The sequence below is a fragment of the Lygodium microphyllum genome, chromosome 13 (genome assembly GCF_053477565.2).
Source record: "Lygodium microphyllum isolate KBCC chromosome 13, Lygodium_microphyllum_v1.1.10, whole genome shotgun sequence".
Classification (NCBI taxonomy): domain Eukaryota; kingdom Viridiplantae; phylum Streptophyta; class Polypodiopsida; order Schizaeales; family Lygodiaceae; genus Lygodium; species Lygodium microphyllum.
Genome location: NC_141147.1, coordinates 75,347,448 through 75,369,714, shown reverse-complemented (window position 1 = coordinate 75,369,714; position 22,267 = coordinate 75,347,448).

Below are 22,267 nucleotides of genomic sequence, written 5' to 3'. Positions count from 1 at the left end.
ACATCAATTTGTGGATAATGAGCTATATTAAAGCTTACTTGTGTTCCAATGGCCTCAATTCTTCCAAAAACAAGAAGTGAATAGAGAATCTCAATCACTAATGTTCCTTTTTGGTAAACCATGAAATCTAAATATTTTCTTTACAAATATTCTTGCAATGCTTGAAATCTTATAGTCTGTCTTGATGGGAAGAAGATGATCAATCTTGGTTAGCATGTTCACAATCACCATGATAGAATTGTATCCTCCTTCAACTTAGGATAACCCTACTAATAAGAAGTCCATACTAATGACTTTCTACTTCATTTGAGGAATATCAGATGGTTAGAGCATGCATAGCATCTTGATACACTATGCTTTTACTCTTTAGCAGTAGCTTAAGCATTCGATTGATGTACTTAAGTACATCACCTCTTAGCTTCTCCCAACAATAGCTCTTTGTAATTGTGTTGAGTGTCTTGACATAGCCAAGGTGTCTGAGAATGGGGAGTCATGGGCTTCCCAAAGTATTTTCTTCTTTGGTTCCTTATTAGGAGGAATGGATAACCTTGTCTTGAAGTACAAAATTCCTTTCTTAACAAAGTTGAACAAAAGCCCTTGTCTTGAAGTACAAAATCTCTTTAAGTTGAACATCTATTTTTAATTGTTGGTATTTTGGGTCCTTGATTTCTTCTTCCATTGTCATCTAGATGATAGGTTTTTACTTGGCATTGACACTATAAAAGCTAGTGATTTGGTTGTTGAAGGTTTTTCCAAGATGAGAACATGGAGAAATGTTGGTGGCTTAATGCATTTGCAACAGTCTTCTTCTTATCTAATCTTGAACTCACACTTCTATAAGATCTCGATCTACCTTCATTGTCTCATGCTTAGATATGGCTAGAAAAAGATCCATTTGAGACTCTTATGATTAGTTTACTGAAGTAAACTTCTTTCCAAGCAAGTAGTGTCTTTATAACTTGAGAGCATAAATTATGGCTAACAACTCTAAATTATGTGTAGCATAATTTCTCTCATGTGTCTTTAGCTTCATTGAGGACTATGCTACTAGATGTCTCTCTTGTATGAGTATATAGCCAGTGCAAGAGAGCTTGCATTTGCCATTATCTCAAATTCATGGTTCAAGTTAGGAAGCTTTAGAATGGGAACTATTACCAGCCTTTCAAAGCTAGATTACTCAACTGGGATCCACACAATGTAAGTTTGTTTCTTGAGCAAGTTGGTGTGAGAGGTGCAACAATCAAGGCATAGTCTTTGATAAAGATTTGGTACCAGCCGATTAATCTTAGAAAGCTACATACTTCCTTGATTGACTTTAGAGATGGTAACCTTAGCTAGGTCTATTGCAATGATATTATGAATTGAAGACAATCTTTCTACATCTTAAAGAATGTGCACTTGCTCTTCTTAGCATAGAGCTTGTGAATCTTTAGTGTTTCAAGTATGATTCAAAGTTTCCCTTGATGTTTTTCTTCTTCTTCGGAGTAGGTTACGATTTCATTGAATAAAATAAGAAAATATTTGTTAAGGTAGGGCTTGAAGATGTTTGGTACAGACTTGTTGAAGGTAGCTAGTGCATTAGTTAATCAAATTACAATAAATTGATGGTAGTTGTACCTTGTATTGAAGGCAATCTTTGGGATATCTTCTTCCTTATCTTGATTTTATAGTAACCCTTGATAGTAATCCAACCTTATATTAATACTAGAAAATAGTTTTGATCCTTAAAGCCTATCAATAGGCTCATTGATCTTGGGAATTGAATACTTATTCTTTATTTTCAACTAGTTTAGTCCATGATAATTGTTGCAAAGACAAAGGATTTTATCTTTCTTCTTTTGGAATAAGACTTTGGATTTTTGGTACTAGACCTTCTCCTAGCATAAGCTTAATCTCATGATCACCTTCTCTCTTGGGTGAAAGTTTGGTTAGTTCTGCAAGGAAGATATTTGAAAACTCCTTCCCAAGAGGGTTCTTATTATGATTCTTTGACTTGATGGATTTTATTGAGCTTAATTAAATAGACATGTAATCCTTTTCTTAAACCCTATGCAGTGCGTGAAGCTTTCGCCCATTGAATTTTTGATTTATTAGCTTCACCTTGTGTAGCCACTTGATTTCCTTTCAAGTTTTGAAATGAGGCTTGACCTTTTTTTGCAATGGATGTGGCCATCATTGGGCTTTGCTAGGCACTCATAGATACCCAAGTTCATGATATGGAACATAATGATAGTAGATTCATTACCTAAATCAAAATCCACTTTCCTAATGTGTTGTGAGGATATAATCTCATTCCCATTGCTAGTTCCCCGAAAAGCTTATTTACACATGTAATCACTACTCCTAACTTCTTTGCACACTTTGAAGAAATAAAAAAATGAGTGCTTCCTATCAAAATCTTGAAGGGTTTACCTTGATGGTTTACAAGTATTTGTATTACTGAGAGCTGGTGATTTGGTGCCTTCTTGTTGAGGGTGGTGTGGAATGTTTCTCTTTCCATTTCCACTTCCATTATGGGGTCTTACTCTTCTTCTTCTACCCTATAGTAGTTTAATTGCCTTTTCTTTCCTCTAGCTACTACTTTTCTATTTTTCCCACAAGACTACCCTCGAACAAAGAGGTTCATTGAGCTTTGGGCATTGCCTTTTGATCCCTTTTGATGTGCCCTAGTTTGTTACAATGGCTATATATTTGGGTATCATTATTTCTATTTATTAGGATGAATTTTTTGGTTATATTAACATTAACCTTCTTCCATGCACTAGCATCACCAGTTGGATTGGATACCTTGGAAAGGAATGTTTCTTGCAGCAATGCATCCTAAAGATCGGAGGGTTGCATCACCTCCATTTGGGAATTCAATGGGAGATTTCAAGCCTTGGCAAATCTTGGCTACTTGTGGCGTAGCATCCATGGACGAGCCATACTTTTAGAGTGTAACAAACTGAGAATAGTAAGCTTCCAAACTCATTCCCATCTGGCACAAGGTGAAGAATCATTCATTTTCATATTGTAGCAAGATAGTGGGAGATATTTTTTATACATAGCTTCCTTCAGATATTCCCAAGTGGTGGTCAATTTTCAGGTTCCATTGGCTTGGCACCAATGTTTCCACCATAGTTGCACTCCTCCTATTAATTTTAGCTTGGCTATCATGGCTTGGTTTGAAATACTAGTTCCAATTGCAAGCAAGAAATCCTTCATTGTCTCAATGTAGACCTCAGCGCATTAGTTTCGATATCTTCACCCTCACCATCAAACTTAGATGATTGACTTGCTTAAAAATTTCTTCTAAAGCAAGTCAATCACTCGAGTTTCAATAGGGCTAATGGTGGAAATGCCTTGGATTACAATGAAACTAATTTGATATAAATGATTAAGATTTCATGTAAATCTTTTCACATTCTCAACATAAGACTTATGAAATATTGATATTTGCATAAGTGGAAGGTTACATCATAATAACAATTCTTTTACAATAATTATCCATGAAAATCAAATACAATACATCAATAGTTTTATAAATTGAGTCTCAAAAACAATGTCTAAGTTTTTGTACTTAGAAGGAAGAGCTCGATAACCTTCTTTACAATAGTTGTGGTGGTGAAAGAGCCCTAAAATAGCAACACATTCTACTAAAATGATTGAATCACTTGCTCATAAATGTAGTGGTTCCGTTAAATCCACCATTCATCTATATGGAGAATAGGCTTTAATCCAAATCCTTTAAGGATGAATAGCTTAAAAATTTTGAGGTTTTCCATCCACTAAATTATCTTCAAGTTAGTTAAAATATAAGTAAGGCGATTGGTGTTAATGAAGTAGTACATGCCTTCATGCATCCAATGCCTTTCAAGGTACAATGAAGATGGGTTATAACTTTGATCCAAGTTAAACATGAATCAATCTCTTCAGTTAAAATTCTAATAGTGCATGCCAAAGTGAGCATAGCCCAAAATGCTAGGAAACATTGTCAAGCTTCATTATTTTGGAAATATCCATCATTCATTTAGTAGTTTAAAACACTTCACTAGGAAGTTGCCAACTTAACCACCATAACCTGCATAAGCGTTACAAATAATTATTTCTAGTTATGAGGGACAACTCTTGAATCAAGATAAACCCATGTTGCACTTGGTTCGAGGAGAGTGAGAAATGAGAGGAAACTAGATCTAGATCTTAGCTAGATGCATTGACCCCTCTACCCATAGAGTAAAGTCTCACTTTGATCTCCTAAAACGACACTAAGTTGGGATCTAAGTTAATGCTCTAAGACTATCAACATTTAGCTCTTTATGGGAATTTCTAGTCTAACACTTTTTGTGGAAAACCTCCCGACTAGTTGAGACCACCCCACCATATGATGAACCTATCAAGGATTCACCATTCTGCTTCCCATTTGAGATATGGCTTGCTTAATTTTCTAATTACATATCACAATAGTTTGATATGTGTGTCTCCAAGTAATAAGCTTCATAGGGCTTACTTGATCGACTAATAGGTTTTTAATTATTAACTTAATTGCCATTTATCATAATTATTTGTAACATTAAAATAGTGACTATTATTATTAGAGTCATTTTACTATCAAAATCCTATAGTAGTCACCCTTTTTATGTTTTCTTTTTTTGGCACATTATTGCTCCAAGAGTTTATGGTCAATGTTACTTTTGCCACAAAAATTTGGGTTCATTACAATGAGAGATGGAGGTAAAGCCTAAGCAAAGGTAGGGGTGGGATCAAAGGCAAAGGTAGAGTGTAATGATTGGAGGAGGATGGAGATGCAATATGTCTAGAACCTGCCTTGGCACAAACTGAGGACAATGTTAAAGAGACCCCTTTCTCTACCCCCATGAGACAAAGGAAAAGTTGGAGAAATGTAAGGAGGAGAAAAAGATGCATGGCCTTAAGAAGATAGAACTAAGGGGAGTTCAATAACACAAAGGCACATAGCCCATATCTCCTATTTAGCATAGGCATGCGCTAGTGTTAACTAGCCCCCTTCGTCCATGCATAATCAAGAGAGTGGCCATGAAGTAGAGGAAGAGATGAAGTAACCGCAAGAGTAGGTGTGGATGCATGGCCTTAAGAAGATAAACCAAAGATAATCCCAAAACAGAGGGGTTTGGGAGGGGGTAGATGGTAAAGATTTGGCTAGATATGACCACCATTGTACACACCAAAGTAAGTGCTTAGGAGGGCCCCCTCGTCAACACAAACTCATGCCAAAGTTGAAGAGTCTCCTTAGTCCATCGTGATCAAGAGGCAACATTTGCCCTCATGAGTTACTATTTTTCTTAGATATGGAACATGTATGTTGGATTTGTCAAAATTATATACTATCTATAATTTTCATCATGGCTAAGTGAAGTCCCAAACCTCCAAAGATTCTCTTGAGCTTATAGCAATTCCCAAACCACTTTTGAATTTCAAATGTGTGTGTGTGTGTGTGTGTGTGTGTGTGTGTGTGTGTGTGTGTGTGTGTGTGTGTGTGTGTGTGTGTGTGTGTGTGTAGAGAGTAGGGAGAATACTAATATCCTGAATTGCAATCGGTGAGGGAAGAGGAGTTGTCATGAATTGGCTTGTGCTAGTATCACTTGTGTCAAAATCGAAGCAACAATATAATGTTCTACATCGATATATGAAGTATATGTTATGCACTAAAAATCATAATGTCTTCTAAGTTGTTATATTGCGCTATCCAATGGATCCAATTTGTTTTTCATCTCTATGCATGCAAATTTTTTTTCTTGCCTTCTTGGAACCTACAATCAAGGTTTTGGTTTGTAAAGAGAAATTTATTGACAAAGTTATCCATATAACATTTGGGAGGTTGACCTAACATGTAGCTCAATAAGAGATTTGCTCGTGTGTTTAATCATGTAAGGATGACTTTCCCTCACTAGATTTTCAACAAGATAATAGGATTCTAAAACATCTTCTACATGGCTACCTCATTTTCATTAACATTATGCCATCTTTTGGGAAAGAAAGTGAGAACAAAGTTTTATTTGGGAATCGTGTACTTATAATGATATTCAACATAACATGTTATCCCATCATTTAATTATAACTTTAATTCTATTGCCCTAAGATTGATCAAGGAAGTCCATATATATGCCAGGTTAGGAAAAGGAGAAAGAAGTTGATAGAGCAAGCATGACGAAGACTAAATGCACGACCCCTAGCAATCCCAGAAGCTCCCATCCCATAAAAAAAAGAATGCTTTCCAGTCAACTAGAACTTGGAACTTGCAATGTGGGAGCAGTGCGAGAACAAGTGCAAACCCTTCAAATTTACCTTCCGATACCCACCCACACTGAGCGGAGTATTATCCCCCCCTAAAGTGGTGGAAGAAGTGATCATCATGGGTAGAAGGCTTGGGGATTGGTGGAGCACAGAAAGAGCGATAAATCCAATACTGTGGGGGACAAAGGCACATGACTATTGGGAATACAAGGTGATGGGGGTGCCCAAGACCATCAAAGGATATGAATCACAACCGAATTGGAGATGGAGAATTTGGGATGGGAACATAGATGCAGGGATGTGATTTTGTAGCACCCTACCCTACAAGAGAAACGACCTAGTATAAGAAGGGTAGGGGTGGACTTTAACCCCAACATTCATGGTCGTTATGATTTCCCTAAAATTGACAATGTAAATGTACCAAGCTGGAGGAAGCCCTTTTGTTCTCCAAAACGACCTAGGACCCTCCATCTCCCACTTATTTAGTGAATTCTCTTTCTGCTCCAATCTTGCTTTTATCACAACCTATAACTACCTTAGGCTACTTAGGGTTTTTCTTAAGAAACTGCCTACCTCTCATGAATGCCACCTACCACCCCTATTTTTTGATTTGAATGCCGGCATAGATAGTTGTGTTATATGGCCAGGCTCATGATGAGTGCCACCCTCCTCCCATCCTTTTGCATGGCCTTAATAGAGGACATGAAATACAGTCGATTCACTAGGTGTAGTGATTCATTTTTGTCAACAACTCCTCTGAATGTACGCATGAATCTAAAGGACTATATGTAGGGTGGTACGAACTTCCTTAGTAAATTTCCCAGGTCCCCCAGCCTTCCCCTCTCATGACCTTGAATTCGAGGACTAGTTCCTCGTGCACATTAGAAAAAAAAATACAAAAGAGAGAAAAAGAAAGAAAGGAAAGAAAAAGGAAACATGCAAAAGAAAAAGGGAAAGAAAAGAGAAAAAAGAAAGACAAGAGCAAGGAAAGAAAAGGAAATCAAATAGAAAGCGAGAAAACACATCTCACTTGATGAGTGCCACAATCATTGCACCTAGGGGTCCTCAAATTAGGCACATTTGGTGGCCTTGGTCGACTGACTCCATTCCTAACCCCCGAGCCCTTTTGCCCCCACTTCATGCTTAGGGCACATCACAAGGGTAGGACACACCTAGGGAGGTTACATTTGCCTATGATTAGACCTATCTCCCTAAGCAAAAGAAAAGTCAAAAATACGGAGCAAAGCAGAAAAAGGTGGCCCGATAGAAGGATAAGAGAAGAAAAGGCCAAAATCCCAATGATACCTTAAAAGTTGAAAAAAAAGAAAAGGTGAATTTTAAAATGTAAAGGCGCCCCCAAATTTTTGTAAAAGAGCGCCATGCTCCCTCTTGTGCAAGTTGTGAAGAGTAGATGGGTATAGGTGAAGGCATGATGTAAATCGAAGGGAATAGGAAAAGAGGACCTTGTTAAGATGGCTGGTCATGTAAAAAAGGGATGGGTGCCCAAAGGGATGAGGGCACGTATAAAAGCCAAAAAGTGAATAGAGAAGCTCATTCTTGGTGTGTGGCAAAAGTGGCTCTCCTTCTTCTTCTTCTCCTTCTTGCTTGCTTGTGCTTGTGCTTGAGAGAGGGAGTGGGAGAGTGTGAGGAAGTGAGTGTGTGAGGGTGAGGGATTGTGGTGGAGAAGCTCTCCATCCTCTCCTCTCTTCTTTTATTCTCATCTCTTCTCTTGTCTCACGGACGGGGTTATGGAGCATGAAGCTTGAAGGTGAAGGATTGAGTTTGCTCGAGCTTGCATCTCGAATTGTGGAGCTATCGGTGTGCTTGACAGAGAAGGGTACTTGATCGGGCATTGAGGTAAGCTCACTACACTCGTAGGCTTGAGAGCACATAAAACTATGTGAGAGACCAAATCATTATAGTTTTAAGGAACTAAAAGCATAAATAAATTTATTTTCATATGACATCACATTACAAAAGAATTCAATCTTTGTTTTCCCATAAAAATATTTATTGGATATGTCGTAGATGATGTTGATGTGCTTATGGACCAAAGGACTTAAGGGATAAGCCGTTGGAACCATGACTGGTCAAAAAAAGCATGTCATATCAAGAAAAAGGCATGTGGATGCCTATGCCACTTTGTGGTATCACAGTTGTATATATGGCCATGGATTAGTTGGATTAATTATGTGCACTACTGATTTATAAATCATGCTAGAGATATTTTCCATGGTTCCTTGTGTGTGAGACCACCATGCCAAATTACATTTGCACTGTGGCTATCACATCAAATGAGGGATTGGATTTGTGAAATTTACTTAGGCTTCACTCCATAACAAGTGCTCATGTAACATATCCAATTGATTCAACAAAGTGCTATTATGGGCACATTCCAAGCTATTAGAGACACTTTTTTTGACACTTTTTGATATACTAAATATTGCTAAGAAGCTAGATTTTCTATCTCTAAAAATTTATTCAAATGATGCAAAAAGCATCCATAATGGGGCTTAAGCTAATCCTAGTGATACCTTCTTTTATAAACCTTATGGTGATAAAGACAATCCTTTGATATTGGGCATTCAAACGACATGGCAACTTCAAATGCTCAGTATGAATATAATAGCTTGCTACCAGCAAAACGGATGCAACATTTGATACTAATAAATATGCAGTAATATATTTTTCATTATTTTTTGTTTAGAATTTATTATTTTTTATATTTATAACTTTTTAAAATTATGTTTACTTCTCTATGCAATTTCATTTGTACATAATTCTTACATTTGATCACTTTCATAATGGAGTGCTTGTGGTGTGGACCATTATGTCCTTTTCTTGCACCACATCCATTAGATCATGGCTAGTTACACTAAGAAATCGAATCCTAGACTATAACAAGTCATGGGAACCAAACACTTTTATGATGGATGATGTTCAAGCAGAAATCAATGTCATTCAACAACTTTTTTTATACAAGTTACATTTGTTATCTTTGTTGTTATCTATAATGTGCCCGGCTGTCCAAGCACATTCTTAGCGGTCCATCGGGAAATCAATCTAAGCATGATTGCCCCATATTGAGGTTAGTCTGGGTGAAGATCCATTTAAGGCTCTTATGGTCTGTGACCAAAGAGAACTTGTTACCAAGCAAACAGTGTCGCCAAAGCTTGAGAGCATGAATAACTGCTAATAGCTCCAGGTCATGGGTAGCATAATTCCTTTCATGGGTCTTTAGCTTCCTCAAAGAATATGCTATAGGATGGCCTCCTTGCATTAGTACACAGCCTAGTGCAAGTGAACTGGCATCCGTGACAACTTCAAATTCCTTGCTCAAGTCTGGGAGATTTAGAATTGGCACTGTCACTAAGCTATGCTTGAGTTGATCAAAACTTGATTGTTCAATGGGCGTCCATGCTATGGCAACCTGCTTCTTCAGCAAAATTGTAAGGGGAGCTGCGATTAAGGTGTAGTCCTTAATGAAGATCCTATACCAACCCATTAATCCGAGAAAGCTATGTACTTCTTTAACAATAGTTGGTGAAGGACACTCTTGGACATCCTTGACCTTGTAGGATCTACAGAGATTCCCTCATTTGACACAATAAATCCAAGGTATTCAATTTGCCTCTTGAGGAAGGCACACTTTTTCTTCTTAGCATAGAGCTTATGAGTTCTCATGGTCTCAAGGATGATGTGAATTTGGGATTCATGGTCCTTCTCTTCCTTGGAATAAATCAAGGCATCATCAAACAAGACAAGCACAAAATCATCAAGATATGGTCTAAAAATGTCCTGCATTAGCTTGTTAAAGGTGGCAAGGGGATTAGCCAGTTTGAAAGACATTACTATGAATTAGAAATGACCATATCTTGTGTTGAATGCTGTCTTAGGAATGTCTTCTTCTTTGATGCGGATTTGATAGTATCCTGACCTCAAATTGATCTTGGAGAAGATTTTTGCTCCTTGAAATTGATCAAGTAACTCATCTATCCTTTGGATGGGATATTTATTTTTGATGGTTACTTGGTTCAGGCCTCTATAATTGATCAAAGGTGAAGTGTACTGTCATTCTTCTTTTGGAACAAGACTGGAGCTTCCCAAGGAGAACTGCTAGGCCGTATGTACTCTTGGTCCAATAGCTGTTTGAATTGTTTCTTTAACTCAATAGCTTCAGGAATGGACATCTTGTAGGGCCTTTTTGCGACTGGTGCAGCTCCTGGTGTTAGCTTAATTTCATGATCCACTTCCCTTGGTGGTGGTAATTCAATCAACACTTCTGGAAACACATCCACATACTCTTTTAGCCAAGATGGTTCTTTATTAGTGTCCTCTACTTGTTCCGATTTGTTTAGCTTGATCAGGTAGACGGGTAATCCTTTCCTTATCCCTTGAACTATTCACATTGCCTTAGCTAGCTAGGATTTTGGTTTACCTGCTTCTCCCTGTGTTGTCACTTGCTCACCTTTAGGATTATGAAAGGAGACTTGTCCTTTTCCACAAATTGCTAAGGTGGAATTGCTTGTTTTCAAGTAGGAATTCCACCTTAGCAATTTGTCTAGTGCAAGTGATTTCTCACCCATTTGCTAGCTCAACAAGCAAGGTAGGTGCAACTACAGTGGCTATTCCTGACCTTTTATAGCACAAGCTAGTGAAATGAAGGAATGAGTGCTACCACAATCAATCAGGGTTTTGAATTTCTTACCTTGGTAATATGATGGTGTTTGGATTACTGAGAACTGGAGGTTTGGTCCCTTTTAATGGAGAGCGACATGAATAGATGCCCTCTCAATCTCAGTTTCCATGGACAGGTCTTCTTGTTCGTTGATTCCCTTAGTGGATATATTGGAAGTTTTTGCCCTTCCCATTGCTGCACGATCGTGGCCACGGGTAGCTTTGGCTTGGCCACTGAATTTCCCTTGGTGACGCTCTTCGCCAAGTTTGGGACATTCCCTTTTGAAGTGTCCAAGTTCATTACAGTGGAAACATTGCATGCTTTGATCGCTTCTTTGAGTGGGGACAAAGTTACTGATTGCATTTGCCCTTGGCTTCTTCCGTTGGTCTTGACTTTGTCCTTGAGCCCTCTTGTATTGAGCTTTCAACATTCCTGGATTCTGGTGCTTATAAGACCATGGTCTATTATTCCTGGACTTCTTGGGCAATAGGTCTTGCTCTTATCAATGCATCTTGCAAATCCAAAGGTCGCATTGATTCCAACCAAGTGTTCAATGGTGGGTTTAGCCCATCACAGAACTTTAAAACTTGTTGGGGAATGCTCATGGTCGGAGTGTATTTTAGCAAGGAGACAAATCTTGAGTACTACGCTTCGAGTGACAGGCCCAGCTATTTCAATTTGAAGAACTCATTCATCTTCTGAGTTCTATATGCAAGTGACATGTATCTTCCCTACACGGCGTCCTTTAGCTTATCCCCATTTATTGTGTTTTCAGAGACTGCTTGGTCCTTACACCATTGCTTCCACCGGAGCCTAGCTTCTCCGGTAAGTTTGAGCCTGGCAATCATGGCCTGGTTCACAGGTGCTGTTCCTGCTACACTGAAGTAATCTTCCATGGATTCAATCCATACTTCGGCATCAGCTTCAACAGTCTTTCCCTTTTCATCGAATTCTGGTGGTTTAATCTATTTGAGGAGGAACTTCTTCTCTTATGCCTCTACTGGGCTTAGTGCGGACACAAGACTCTGGTTCTGCGCTTGGGGTTGTATCTGGTTTTGGATTAAAACCTTCGTGTTAAGATAACATTTACATTTCTCTACACCTCTTGAGTCAATGTGCAAAATTATTTTTCATAGATACTATACAACAATTCAAACGAACATAAATTTCTTATTTATTCATAAAGAAGCATAGGCCTCGAGTATAATTATTCGGGAACCGATAAAGATTGGCTAGGATGATTTTCTTTCCAATAGATACATCAACACCAAGTTAATAATTCCCTATTGGATTCAGCCACATGGACAGAATAGTAATATGGACTGGGAGAATGGATTCTCAGAAAGCGGTAATTCATGGGAAGCTCGGGAAGTCCCCGTTTCTTGTAGTCATGTCGTTCGTTTCGCCCCATTACTTTAATTCTGTCAGTTGGTAAGGCTTTGATGACCTTGTCATAGATATAGCGATTTTGTTCTACTTGCCGGCATCCGATGTGTAGGATCGAATTTACACAAGCCTCATGGAAGATGAATAACTTGATGATCTTCAAGTCCAACCATTTTAGCCTCTTCAAATTATTTTGAAGATAGGCGAGTCGGTTGGCATTTGTATAGCAGTATCCCGCACTCCAAATCCAACACCTTTCCACATACAATGTGTTGAGATGACAAGCTCAACACATGCGGACATTGATGATGGACCGCCTGGTTAGATGGGTTCACATGTCTACACTTAGCACGTCGGTGGTCATTATGACTCTCACATGGCCACTGACTCATTACTTATTATATTCAGGTTGTTACACCTATTTACAGCTGGCATAGTTATAGCGCCAGTCGACTAGTGTAGTCGGTTATGCATTGTTTGACTTAGTAGGCCACTTTCCTTTTATGTTGTATCTTATGTATACTTTGTGTACATTGTAAAGTGTGTGGAAGAAGAAGAAGAAACCAGCAAGAAAACGTTTTTGGCCTCCATCTCTCTTCTTGTCTCTTGAGTGAGCTTCTCCTTGTGCATTCTGTGTGTGTTCGGCGCAGCATCTTGAGCAACCCCCTCCACCACGCGATTCTTGACATGGTATCAGAGCCGCGCCATTGAGAGAGGCTGATTTGGAAGGTTGAAGCAAGGGAGAAGAAGCAAGGTTCGAGCAAGCAAGCCACGGGTAAGAAGCTCTCCCATCCTTCAACTCTTTCTCTTGGATAGTGCCTGTGGAGGCACCGGAAGCAGGGCAGAGCAAAAATCTCAGATTGCAGTGAGATTTGGTGTGCGCGAAGAGCGCTGTGTATTCTGCAAATAAGCCCTTTAGGGCTTTTCCCGCAGTTATTTTGGGCATCTGAGGCCGTTTCAGGGCCCGTTTTAGAGTCGCAAGGTTGCAGACAGCAGTTTCAGGGTACGCTGTGACTTCGACTGTATTGACCGAACGTGGATGCGCAGGTTACAGATTTCAGATCTGTAAGTTCAAAGGTGTTTACCAGTGAGTAAACACAAGGTTTATCTGCAAACTGGTTGCAGATTGCATGTATTGTTGAGCAGACAGTGAAAAAGACTGTCTGGTGTATTGCTGTGCACTACAGGTCAAGGGTTGCAGAAGATTTGCTTGCTGTTTGGTATTAATTTTGTGATAATGGCAGAGAACAGTGGAAGCCCCATCATTGAGAAGCTCGACAAGAACAACTACCCTTCATGGAAGTTCCGTGTCACGAACTTCCTTATTGGAAAAGGCCTCTATGAGTTCGTTTCAGGTGAAGAAAAGGAGCCGGAGATGAGTGATCCTCCAACTGCAGAAGAGACAAAGGCACGGAAAGAATGGAATGCAAAGGATAAAAAGGTCATGTATTGGTTGTCTGCAGTAATTGACAATAATATGCTGGGACACATTAGAAATGCAGAGAATTCATATGCAGCTTGGACCATACTTGAAAGTATGTTTTCTGTAAATACAAAGGCACGAAAGATTCAACTCAAGCAAGAGTTGAATACATTAAAGAAAGGGAAGATGTCTATCAATGAGTATGCACTGAAGGTAAGAAGCATTGCAGATGCATTGGCAGCGATTGATGCAATGCCTGATGATGATGATTTGGTGTCGTCTACCTTGGGTGGACTTAACAATGAAAAGGCTTGGAAGTCTTTTGTAACTTCCGTATATGTCAGAAAGCCATTTCCAGATTTCGATGAATTGGTCTCCCTTATGATCACTGAAGAGATCAACATGCAGAGTGAGACATCTGAAAGAAGTGGTGAACAGGTCCAAGCTTTCTACTCCAGTTCTGGAAGGGGTCGTGGCAGGTTCTCTTCAAGAGGCCGTGGTACAGGACGTGGTAGTGACAACCAGCAAAACAGATTGAATCAGCAATTTGGCGATATGCAGGTTTCAGGAGGTCGTGGTAACTTTAGAGGCAGGGGGAGCTTTAGAGGAAGAGGTGGATGGCAGAACAGAGGTTCTAACAACTCTGGTATTATGTGCCACTACTGTGGCAAAACAGGTCATATTGCAGCCCAATGTTATGCTAAGAGAGATGATATCCGCAGTGGTAAGTTGCAGCAAGGAAACTATGCATCGTCTTCACGACAGAATGAAGACAAAAATGAACATTTGTTCGTTATGCAGCATATGGTGAATGCTGTTACAGGAAAGGGAACACATGAAGATGTTTGGTATGTTGATTCAGGTGCATCCAATCATATGACCAGCCATGCAGAATGGTTTGGAGAGATGCAGGATTTACAGAATGCAGGTTATGTGCAGACGGGTGATGACTCATGCCACCCAATTTCACACATTGGAAAAGTTCCCTTGTCCTTGCATGATGGTAAGACAAAGAGTCTTTCAGATGTATTGCATGTGCCATCTATTACAAAGAACTTGGTGTCAGTCGGTCAAATGGTAGAGCAAGGGCTGCAAGTCAGATTTAACGCAAAGGGCTGCTTTGTAGAAGACTTCAATGACAAGTACAGGTTGGTAGCAAAGGGAAGTAGAGTTGGACGTATGTTCACTCTAGATGCTGGAATTCCTACTATGAATGCTGCTATGTATGCCAAAGGAAAAGGTATTGTTGCAGACATTGAAATTTGGCACAAACGCATTGGACATGCAAATGTACAAAGGCTGAAATTAATGCAGTCCAAAGGGTTGGTTACAGGTTTGCCTACTTTTAAAGTTGCAGAATTTCAGAAGGTATGTGAAGCATGTCAGTTTGGTAAGCAGGCAAGACAACCCTTTTCACATGACAGAGATGTAAGCAGAAATATCCTTGATGTTGTGCATACAGACATTTGGGGGCCTACACAAAATGTATCTCTTGGAGGCAGTTCATACTTTGTCACATTCATTGATGATTGTTCTAGAAAGCTGTGGGTATATTTTATGAAGGAAAAGAGTGAAGCTTTTGAGCACTTTAGAACTTTCAAGGCTGCAGTTGAAAGAGAAACAGGCTTGAAAGTAAAGTGCTTGAGGTCAGATGGAGGGGGAGAGTACCTCTCTAATGAGTTCAGTGATTTTCTGAGGTCTCATGGGATAAAGAGACAGTTCACATGCAGGTATACCCCACAGCAAAATGGGGTTGCAGAAAGGAAAAACAGACATATTGCAGAAGTTGCACGCGCCTTGATGGCTGAAAAGAATATGCCTAAGCATTTTTGGTCTGAGGCTGTTCATACTGCTGTTTATATTATGAACAGAACTCCCACAGCTGCAGTTCATGGTATGACTCCCGAAGAATGTTTTACAGGTAAGAAGCCTGATGTTTCACACTTGAAAGTATTTGGCTGCATTGCGTATGTTCATGTGCCAGATGAGTTGCGGAAGAAACTAGATCCAAAAGCTGAAAAGTGTGTCTTTATTGGATACTCTTTAGAGCAGAAAGGGTATCGCTGTTACAACCCTGTCACATGTAAGTTCAGAGTGAGCAGGGATGTCATCTTTGATGAAATGAGCAGTTGGTATGCATCTAGTGGTGATGCATTGGATGTTGATGATGATCATGACACTCATGTGCAGGCTGAAAGGCAAGAATCACGGACTCTTAGTGGACCAGAGACATCATCTGGTAGTCCTTGGTCTGGGAGACTAAGGAGTACCTCTACATCTTTGAGTGCATCTAGTAGCACTACAGGTAAAGACAAAGGAAAGAATAAAGTGTCAGAAGGCATTGATGCAGTTCTTGATGGAGACTCTAGTGGCTCAGAGAGCTTGGATGATGAGCTTGGCATTCCTTCAGTGAGGACTCCAGGTGTGCAGAGAGCACATGTTAATGCAAAGACTCCATTGAGTGATCCAGTGGTACGCAGGTCTAGCAGGGTGAGATACCCTGTTAAAAGATTTGGTTTTGAAGGTTATGCAGCTCACCATTATGCTTATATGGTGAAACTAGTTGAGGATGTTGAGCCCACATGTTTTGAGGAGGCTGTTGGTCATGCTCATTGGGATGCAGCAATGGATGAGGAGATGGCTGCATTAGAGGCCAATAAGACTTGGGATCTAGTATCATTGCCAAAGGGAAAGAAAGCTATTGGATGTAAGTGGGTTTATAAGATTAAGCACAATGCAGATGGTTCTATTAGCAGGTACAAAGCTAGGCTGGTTGCAAAAGGCTATGCCCAGACATATGGCATAGATTATGATGAAACCTTCAGTCCAGTTGCTAGGATGGCAACTGTCAGATGTGTGATTGCTTTGGCAGCAGCCAAAGGTTGGAGGTTGTAGCAAATGGATGTAAAGAATGCCTTCTTGCATGGTGATTTGCAAGAAGAAGTGTTTATGGATCAGCCAGCAGGTTATGAAGATTTAGAGCATCCCACGTATGTGCGCAGGTTGAAGAAGGCACTCTATGGGCTCAAGCAAGCACCTAGAGCATGGTCTGACAAGATTAGAGAGTATCTTGTCAATATTGGCTTTTATGTTTCTGATGCTGATCACTCACTTTATGTGAGAAAGGGAGATGCAGGTTTGGTCATCATAGTCATCTATGTGGATGACTTGATTATTACAGGTGACAGTGATAGTGGAATTGCTGAAGTTAAGGGCTATTTGAAGATGAAGTTTGAGATGAAGGATTTAGGTGAGCTAAGGTACTTCCTTGGCATTGAGGTGATCAGATGTGATGATGGTATATGGCTGTCCCAAAGATAGTATGGTTTGGATATGTTGTCCAAGTATGGTATGACTGCATGCAAACCACTTTCAGTCCCGTTGGAGCAGAATGTAAAGCTGAGTGCTGATGTTGGGGATGAGATAGAAGACCCTACTATGTTCAGGAGGATAGTGGGGAGTTTGATCTACATGACCATTACAAGGCCAGACTTGAGCTACGCTGTTGGTCTTGTGAGTCAGTTTATGCAAGTACCTAGAAAGCCACATTTGGATGCAGTCAGACGCATATTGAGATATGTGAAGTCCACATTACATTATGGACTTTTCTATGAGGCAGGTACAGATGTACAGGTGTTTGGATACACAGATGCAGATTGGGCTGGTAGTATGTCTAATAGAAGATCTACCAGTGGATACATGTTCTCTCTTGGTAGTGCAGCAGTTGCATGGAGCAGCAAAAAGCAATCTACAGTTGCTTTGTCGAGTACAGAGGCTGAGTATAGAGGTGCTGCTGTTGCAGCATGTGAGGTAGTATGGCTGCAAAAGCTATTGGCTGATTTGGATGTGCAGGTGGAAGGTTCAGTTGTCATTTATTGTGACAACATGAGCAGTATACAGTTGGCTAGGAACCCTGTGTTCCATGCCAGGACAAAACATATTGAGGTACACTACCACTTTGTGAGAGAGAAGGTACTAGCAGGTGAGATTGACTTGGTGTATGTCAGCACACAGGATCAGATAGCTGACATCTTCACGAAGGCATTGGGTACAGAGAAGCTTCAAAAGTTTCGAAGCTTACTTGGAGTTGCAGAGATGCAGTTGAGCTTGAGGGGGAGTGTTGAGATGACAAGCTCAACACATGCGGACATTGATGATGGACCGCCTGGTTAGATGGGTTCACATGTCTACACTTAGCACGTCGGTGGTCATTATGACTCTCACATGGCCACTGACTCATTACTTATTATATTCAGGTTGTTACACCTATTTACAGCTGGCATAGTTATAGCGCCAGTCGACTAGTGTAGTTGGTTATGCATTGTTTGACTTAGTAGGCCACTTTCCTTTTATGTTGTATCTTATGTATACTTTGTGTACATTGTAAAGTGTGTGGAAGAAGAAGAAGAAACCAGCAAGAAAACGTTTTTGGCCTCCATCTCTCTTCTTGTCTCTTGAGTGAGCTTCTCCTTGTGCATTCTGTGTGTGTTCGGCGCAGCATCTTGAGCAACCCCCTCCACCACGCGATTCTTGACACAATGGTGAAGGGTTGTAGAGTCGATCCAGGATCCCCATCATGTCAGATCATCGGTGATAACTTGAAAAGTTCATAGCCATCTTGAACATGATGTGAAATACGAGGAACCTGCTCCATGCCTCGTAAGTCTGGAAGCTGCAACAATCCACAAATGAGCAACAGAAAAAATTATTTTTCATAATGAAAAAATCACTTCTTCCTTCCCAATTTATTCCTATCTTGGCTGTTTTACTCGTTAGTCCGCTCTGATACCAACTGTAACGTGCCCTCTAACGGCTGTCCAAGCACGTTCTTAGCGGTCCATAGGGAAACGAATCTAAGCATCGTTGGGCAGCACTCCCATGGAATGTTCTGGGGTTTGTCGCCTAGGGTTTTCTGAGTCCGCTTTGCAATGGAACATTCGCGGCCAAACCCACCGGGATCAACCCAAAATTTGGGTTCCTAGAGGCCAAGGTTTCCTACTAGCATTCTAGCATCGGCACCTGGGCATCCTACTTTACGCAGAGATACCCAACCGGAAGCAGACCCATGCCGCATTTTGTTCAAAGATAATGGGAAATGAGAGGGATGTACGGCTCAACCTCTTTGTTCGTAGGGCATAGTCCCATTCCAATCCCCTAAAAAGACATGAATCGGGGTTCTATCCTAACACTTTCTAAGGGTCAAAACCTTGTGAGAAGCCTCCCAGTTCTCTAGGACCACCCTACCATAGGACGGACCCATTAGGGGTTCCGCCCACCCACTTCCCTCAATGGACATTCTTTAGTTACCTAATTAGGTCTTACCACATTTATGTGATATCAAGAATCGCGTGATAGGGGGATGTGCTTGAGCTGCTGTGCCAAACACACACTGTGTACACAAGAGGAAGCTCACTCAAGAACACAAGAAGAGAGATGGAGGCCAAAACGTTTTCTTGCCGGTTTCTTCTTCTTCTTCCACACACTATACGATGTACAAAAAGTATAGATAAGATACAACATAAAGAAAAGTGGCCTTCTAAGTCAAACAATGCATAACCGACTACACTAATTGACTGGCACTATATCTTTACTAGCTGTAGGTAGGTGTAACAAACCAAATATAATAAGTGATGAGTCAGTGGCCATGTGAGTATCATAATGACCACCAACATGCTAAGTGACATGCAGACTCATCTAGCCAGGCGGTCCATCATCAATGTCCGCACATGTTGAGCTTGCCATCTCAACACTCCCCCTCAAGCTCAACTCTATCTCTGCAACTCCAAGTAAGCTTCGGAACTTTCGAAGCTTCTCTCCACCCAATGCCTTTGTGAAAATGTCAGCTATCTGATCCTGTGTACTGACATATACCAGTCAATCACTCTTGTAAGTACCTTCTCTCTCACAAAGTGGTAGTGCACCTCAATGTGTTTTGTCCTAGCATGGAATACTGGATTCCTAGCTAACTGTATGCTGCTCATGTTGTCACAATGAATGACAATTGGACCATCTCCCTGCACATCCAAATCACCTAATAACTTTTGCAACCATACCACCTCACATGCTGCCATAGCAGCACCTCTGTACTCAGCCTCTGTACTCGATAAAGCAAATGTAGGTTGCTTTTTGCTGCTCCATGTAACTGCTGCACTAGCAGGGAAAACATGAATCCACTTATAGATCTTCTGTTTGACATGCTACCAACCCAATCTACATCTGTGTATCCAAAGACCTGCACATCCTTACCTGTCTCATAAAAAAGTCCATAATGTAAAGTGGACTTCACGTACCTCAATATAATTCTAACTGCATCCAAATGAGGCTTTCTAGGCATCTGCATAAACTGACTGACAAGGCCAACAACATAGCTTAATTCTGGCCTTGTGATAGTCATGTAAATCAAACTCCCTACTATCCTCTTGAACATAGTAGGGTCTTCTATCTCATCCCCAACATCAGCACTCAACTTCACATTTTGCTCCAATGGTACTGAAAGAGGTTTACATGCTGTCATACCATACTTGGATAACATATCCAAGCCATACTGCCTTTGGGATAGCCATATACCATCATCACATCTGATCACCTAAATACCAAGAAAGTATCTCAGCTCACCCAAATATTTCATCTCAAACTTCTTCTTCAAGAAGTCCTTAACTTCACAATCCCATTGTCACTGTCACCTGTAATAATCAAGTCATCCACATAAATGACTATGATGACCAACCCTGCATCTCCCTTTCTCACATAAAGTGAGTGATCAGCATCAGAAATACAAAATCCAATATTGAAAAGATACTCTCCAATCTTGTCAGACCATGCTCTAGGTGCTTGCTTCAGCCCATAGAGTGCCTTCTTTAACCTGCACACATATGTGGGATGCTCTAAATCCTCATAACCTGCTGGCTGATCCATATACACTTCTTGAAATTCACCATGCAAGAAGGCATTCTTAACATCCATTTGCTGCAAACTCCAACCTTTGGCTGCTGCCAAAGGCAATCACACACCTAACAGTTACCATCCTAGCAACTGGACTGAATGTCTCGTCATAATCTATGCCATATGTTTGAGCATAGCCTTTTGCAACCAGCCTAGGCTTATACCTGCTAACTGAATCGTCTACATTATGCTTGACCCTGTAAACCCACTTACAGCCAATAGCTTTCTTACCCTTAGGTAAGGGTACCAAATCCCAAGTCTTATTGGCTTCTAATGCAGTCATCTCCTCATCCATTGCTGCATCCCAATGAGCATGACCAACAACATCCTCAAAACAAGTGGGCTCAACATCCTCAACTAGTTTCACCATATAAGCATAATGGTGAGGTGTATAACCTTCAAAACCAAATCTTTTAACAGGGTATCTGACCCTGCTAGATCTGCGTACCACCGGATTACTCAATGGAGCCTTTACATTACTATGAGCTCTCTGTACATCTGGTGTCCTGACTGAAGGAATGCCAAGCTCATCATCCAAATTCTCTGAACCACTAGAATCTCCATCAAATCCCAAATGACTGGTAGATGCATCATTACCATCCAACACTTTCTTCTTTCCTTTGTCCTTCCCTGCAACACTTATAGATCCACCTAAAGATGTGGGACTACTCCTTAGTCTCCCAGACCAAGGGCTCACTATAGGTATAGTACCAAATGATGTTTCTGGTCCATTAAGACTCTGTTATTCTAGTTTTTCTTTTTGCACATAGCTATCTTGATCATTATCATCATCTAAGGCATCATCAGTAGGTGCATACCAGCTGCCCATCTCATCAAAGATAACATCCCTGCTCACTCTGAACTCACCTGTGACAGGGTTATAACAACGATACCCTTTCTGCTCTAAAGAGTGCCCAATAAAAATACATTTTTCAGCCTTTGGATCAAGCTTCTTCTGTAGCTCATCTGACACATGAACATATGCAACACATCCAAATACCTTCAAGTGCGATACATCAGGCTTCTTGCCAGTAAAGCACTCTTCAGGAGTCATCCCATGAATTGCAGCTGTGGGAGTTCTATTCATAATGTAGACAGTAGTATGGACAGCCTCAGACAAACAATATTTGGGCATATTCGTTTTAGCCATTAATGCCTGTGCAACTTCTGTAATATGCATGTTTTTCCTTTCTGCAACACCATTTTGCTGTGGGATATACCTGCAAGTAAATTGCCTCTTTATCCCATGAGTCCTCAAGAAGCCACTGAACTCATTAGAGAGGTCCTCTCCCCCTCCATCTGATCTCAATCACTTCACTTTAAGCCTGTTTCTGTTTTAACAGCTACCTTAAAAGATTTGAAGTGCTCAAACACATCACTCTTTCCTTCATGGAGTATACCCATAGCTTCCTTGAACAGTCATCATCAATAAATGTGACAAAGTATTTGTTGCCACCAAGAGGTACATTCTGTGTAGGCCCCCAAACATCTATATGTACCACATCAAGTATATTTGTGCTCACTTCTCTATCATGTGAGTAGGGTTGTCTCACCTGCTTACCAAACTGGCATGCTTCACAGACTTTATG